At 35.3% G+C, this 5,739-nt stretch overlaps 1 long non-coding RNA gene across 1 annotated transcript; it reads right to left on the minus strand.

Moving 5' to 3' along the window:
- Positions 1-541: 541 nt before the first annotated feature.
- Positions 542-1,615, minus strand: LOC111911339 (uncharacterized). The gene is made up of 3 exons (XR_008232153.1): positions 1,537-1,615; positions 973-1,450; positions 542-717 (listed from the first exon to the last, which is right to left on the minus strand). It is a non-coding gene; the product is annotated as an uncharacterized LOC111911339 (long non-coding RNA).
- Positions 1,616-5,739: the final 4,124 nt, after the last annotated feature.

A 5,739-nucleotide genomic window follows, 5' to 3' on the forward strand; every position in this document is an offset into this window, starting at 1 on the left:
AAAAAAGAACAAATGTTCAAAGAAAAACAAAAATTAAGTATCTGAGGCACCTTCCATATGGGTCCAGTCACTACTATCCAAGCACTTGACAAGGGTATGCAAAAACTTCATTACCAACCACAATTTATTCGATTACCAAGGGAATTTTGGTTGGGTAGCTCTGCATCATCAAATATGATTTATTACAAAAAGGAATCAATCAACAATGATTAGAAAAATATTGAAATAGATAATTGATTACATGTATTAGTTTTAGGGCTTGTGTTCCCGTTTCTCTTATGCATTTTATACATGAGATTCCTCCCAAATTAAGAGATTCATGAAGATACTTTGAAACAACAAATCCAAAGTGAACAGGCTGCAATAATTTTTTTTAAATAGTAAAATTGGTGAGCAGAAAAGATCAAGTTCTTGGAGATTTCAAAAATATCAAATTTGAGAATTTGCAATGCTTAATGGCCATTGTTCATCGTCAATCCATAATTTGCAATGTTCATTCAACGCAGTGCTAAGAACCTCAATATTAAACGCCTCTGTTGACTTCAAATTTCCACCCGATGCAGTAGCTACAGATGCCATTACTGCAGGAATGTTGGCAGTTTTTTTACCCTTCCAACAATCCGTTTTCCCTGTTCCTATTTTTATTTCAGATAAAAGAGAGACAACGTCTGTAGTGGGCTGTGCTTTTTGCCATGTGTTTGCTTTACAAAGTTGCTCCTGAAATGTTTATGTTTGAACACAGTCAGTTTGTTAGACTTAATAAACTACAACAAAGTGAACCTTTTGAGACTACAGGCTTGTTTCTTTTTTTACTTAAACTGGACAGAATGACTTAACGAGTTAAATTTAAAATTGATGAATATTGTGAAATTTGTTTTTTTGGAATACAAGGGTAATATGGTCATTAAGTCTCATTTAAAAGGCTTGTTCAGTCTAGAATATAAGGGTAATATGGTCATTAACGTCACAAACCTGAAGAAGACCTTGGGTGGTGCATGGAGCATAGGATAGCGAATCAACAATCCACTCCTTGACAACGCTTTGGTACAAAGAGCGAACAGAAGCTACCGAAGCAGGATCATTCATGAGAGATGAAGGTGGATCACCATTCACAGAGAACAAAAGAGAATCCAAACAAGATGATTTCCACAGAATCTGCACCCAATAGAATGTTACTTAAAGTAAAGGGCAAATCATTTACTCTTTTTACCATTATAGGTAATGTAATTTATTTTTTACAGGAGATAGCATATAAAAGCTCATAAATTTGTAATACATGTCAACAGTTTACCTGTGGAAATCTCTCTCTCAATTGAGACAACAGATTAACAAATACATCCCGAATGTGTTCTTCTCTAACAGACAAACTCTTTATGAGAAAACAAGCATGGACAGCCAGAGTTGACTCTCTGACCTCAGCAGCATCTCCTGTCTCGCATATTTGAGCCTCCTGCATCCATTACAAGATTCACCTAACATTCCACACATAAAAATAAAAACGCATAATATAAAGGAATTCATAAGAAAAAGAATCACCAGCCATGATAATGCAGTCTCAAAAGCACGATGAACAATGGCCATTAAGCATTGCAAGACAGCTGGCATAAGATTTGGGTTCATTCATGTGGAATCTTTCCAGTATGTTACATTTTCAGGTGGAATCACAACCAAAAACCTAAAAGACTTCATCATTACTAGCAAGTTCCTGCTACTTCCATGATCAAATAAGCAGTAATAGTGTAATAAAGCAACAAATTTATCCTCATTAGAATTGACAAAAACTTTAGTTAACAGGTGAAATCATAAACACAAGTTCATAAGTACAAGTCAACAACTTTGACTGGAATATTATATTGAAATGTCTACATACAATTTAGGATGAACACGTTTTGGAGGGATGAGCTATAATTGCAACAAATACTCATACAAAAGGTAATTATGCATTGTTTCAGCAACAATGTTTGCAACCTGTACATATTTTTCATAGATAGTAAGTTCAAGTCTCCTCATTAGATTTGACAAAAACTTAAGTTAACAGGTGAGTGAATTGGACTATGCTTTAAAAAAGTTGTTTGAAGAAAGCTATCCTAATTTTCGTTGCTATCCTAATTCTCAGGATTTCACCAAACTATTTGAAGAAAGCTGCATAAACAGTGGAATAATTGAATCAACTTCAAGTTATAATAGATTTCCATAGAGCTCCTTTGAGGCATAAGATGTATAATTTGCTTGTGTATATATGAACACAAGTTAAAATGGCCATTTACACATACACACAGAGAATCAAATTACACATACACACGCAAAGATATCTGTTCATACCTGGTTTGGATTGAAGAAGGCCATGGTTCAGGGGAAGGGGCAAGTAGATAATGCAACAAATGTATCATACAGGGAGGAATGCTTAATTCCATTCCTTCACACACAATCACATTTAGGGCTTCACGCCCATAAACTGCCTCTCAATATTCAACATGTCCTTATCTTCACTATCTAGATGCGAGATTTAGACATGTTGTTCATAGGTCTGGAGCAGTTGATGGTATCGTAGAGGCAGTGATCGACGATCTGTTGAACAGATGAAGCAGAGAAGTCGTCGACAGATGCTCCTAGGTTGGGGAAAAGGGAAGGGTAGGGCTGGTCAAAGAAGGCAGCAATGGCGACCACCGGAGAGGAAGGGAGGAGAAAGAATACCGATAAGAAAAGGAAGAGGAAGAAAAGAAATTTTGTACGTACCGTAGGTTTCTTGAGAGCAAAAGTGGTCTGAGGGTTGCGTTTTGCCCTGATTGGCTCCCAATTACCGTAAAGGGTTTGGGTTATGCTATTTATTTGAATCCCCTGGTTTAAGAATGTTGTATTTTACACACCATAAACTCTCTCTCTAGCTCCACCATCGACTGTGAGAACGTGGGTGAAGGCGGAGGCCCTAGGGCTTCTTCTTGCTAATTCAAAGATCAACATCGATGGTAGAAGGTGGAGGCATCAGTAGAGGGAACAATCTAAAAAGAGAGGAGATCGAACCATTTAGTGTGAGGTTCGATTTGGAAGAAATCTCAAACCCTTAACCTTAAACATGATGTGAATCGATTGATCCATAATTTTCTTCGTCTATGTCAATTCATTGGGCTCACATAATCGGATGATGGTCATAAATTTAGCATTCTTCGAGAAGGAAGGTGCATCGCCATAGTTTAAGGCTGGAAGAGGCAATGAGGATTGGAGGTAGTGGATGTGGATGAGGGGTGGAGACGAGGGAGAAGAAGGTGGGGTTTAAAAATTTTGGGGATTTCATTTTCCCACCGAGACGCGCGTTTCTTAAAAGAAAATATAAAACGACATTCACATACGACGCACAAGTGCCTTCCGTTTTTTTAATATTTTTACATGAGACACTAATTTAAGGGCACTCAGTAATGCGCGACCTAAATCCTTAAATTTTTTGAAGAGATGACACTTTTTTAAGGTCGCTCTCTAATGCGTAACATAAATCAAAGAGCGTCGTGTTTTGCGCGTCGTAAAAGGCCTTTTTTCTTGTAGTGATGACAGCTTTCTACAGAAAAGTTGAGTCCTGTTCACAGACTGTTTTGACCATCTTAAACTTAATATCTTTCAAAACTGTACAATATGCGAATAGTTCAAGTTTATACCTTTCTAATGACTACACGCACACGTTCATACGATTTTTCTGCAATTTATGGCGATTTTTATAAAACTGTCTGTCATTTCAGAAGTGATTTCGGACCAGTCTTTGAAGATGTTCATTTTCACACTAGTTTGAGACCACTAAAAATCATAATAAAAATTAGGAACAAAGTAGACTCATTTTATAAACTCTCAGAGGTGACGGATTCAGTTTTTGACTTACGATGATTTTTCTATGAGTTTTCTAAAAACAGGGACAGTAAAGGGTAAAACTGTCAAAAGTGGTTTATAGATTTATTAACACCTTCTAACATTTTTGAGCAATGTTTATACAGTAAGGAAGTTAAAATACAATCATTTAAATATGTTTAATTACCATTTTTACAAAAGTGATAAGTACAAAAAGGTCTTTAGTATCAAACCTAAGGATTATTTCATGCAAAGTTTCTAATAAAAACGTAAGAATATGAGCAACAATTACGAAACATACCAAATCATCTTTTAAAATTTATACATATACATATAACCATATACATATATATATATATATATATATATATATATATATATATATATATATATATATATATATATATATATATATATATATATATATATGTTTTGTTTACAAACTTGTCTTCTACATCAAAAATTACACTTTTCATAACAAGTGAACATTTTACTAGAGATTACTATGCAAACGAGACACATTTTTAGAAAACTATAATATGTATAGTTTTACGAGAGCATTACAAACTTTTACATACTAGAAACACTATTTCAAGAAGTTTACTTTCATATACAAGAACAAACGAACATTTTCATATGTAAATCTGTTTTATATAAGTTTTGTGAGACATCAACTTCACGTACGTTCGAGTACGCATTTCAAGTCCTATATTATATACCAGAATCCCTTGGAGGGGGAGCATGGTGTTTGTGTATAGATCTATACGGGCTTGACAACCCGCGCCCTGACTGTTAGCTACAGTCCACCATTTGGGGTGACAAACGTCAAAACATTCCAACGCCTGAAGAACGTTGTGTATAGGCATTTCTAGTCAATAGCATGGTTATAAAACTCACATGGAGTATTGAAAACACATTGATTTACGGGGTTTTTTAGACGTATTGAAAACACATTGATTTACGGGGTTTTTCAGACGTATTGGAAATTTTATACTTACATACATTTTTAGAAACAAACATTGGTCTTGAGAGAAGACTACTTTTATACTAGTAGAAAATCTAGGATTTTCTAGAAACAAACAAACAAGGACAAAACATTTCATTTCATACAAACATTTTCATTTAATACTTATGAATCTCACCAGCTTAAATGCTGATCTACTCTTTCAAAATTACTTGTATGTCCCAGGGATTCAGTAATTCCAGTTACTAATATGCTTTTGAAGAAGAGATGCTGCGGCGCCAGTTTAATCTCATATTTTGACATCATATTCTAATTGGTTTTGAACATATAACTTTTGACAAATGTAAACTTTCAATTATATATATGATGGTGGTATTGCTTTCTTTAATATGTATTCATTTGTTACGTTACCACATGAAGTCATCCGCCCCGGAACATTTCCGCCGTTCCGGTTTGGGGGTGTGACAGTAGGAGTACCATTGACCTTGAAGAGATTCAAGAATCAACCGATGAAGGAACCTTAGAAGATACTAGCACTCAAATAGAGGATGATACTCTTATTGAACCCATTGATAATTGGTTACCTCTTTGACGTTATGTTAGAGTTAGCATGCCACCAACATTCTATGGTTTACATATAACATCAGACAGTTATACATTTATCAATGATCAAACACTGGTAACTTTGGATGAACCAGCTAACTATAAGGAAGCGATGGCAAACCGTGGAGCTACCAAGTGGAAATAGGCAATCAATAGCGAGATCAAGTTCATGTATAATAATAAAGTTTCGAATTTTGTTGATGAAGAAACTAGTCGAAAGAGAGTTGGCTGCAAATGGATCTTCAAGAAAAAGACCGACATGGATGGAAATGTACACGCTTTCAAGCCTCAACTAGCAGAAAAGGGATTTACTCAAACCTCGGGGATTGACTATGATGATA

This window comes from Lactuca sativa, chromosome 4 (genome assembly GCF_002870075.4).
Source record: "Lactuca sativa cultivar Salinas chromosome 4, Lsat_Salinas_v11, whole genome shotgun sequence".
Lineage (NCBI taxonomy): Eukaryota > Viridiplantae > Streptophyta > Magnoliopsida > Asterales > Asteraceae > Lactuca > Lactuca sativa.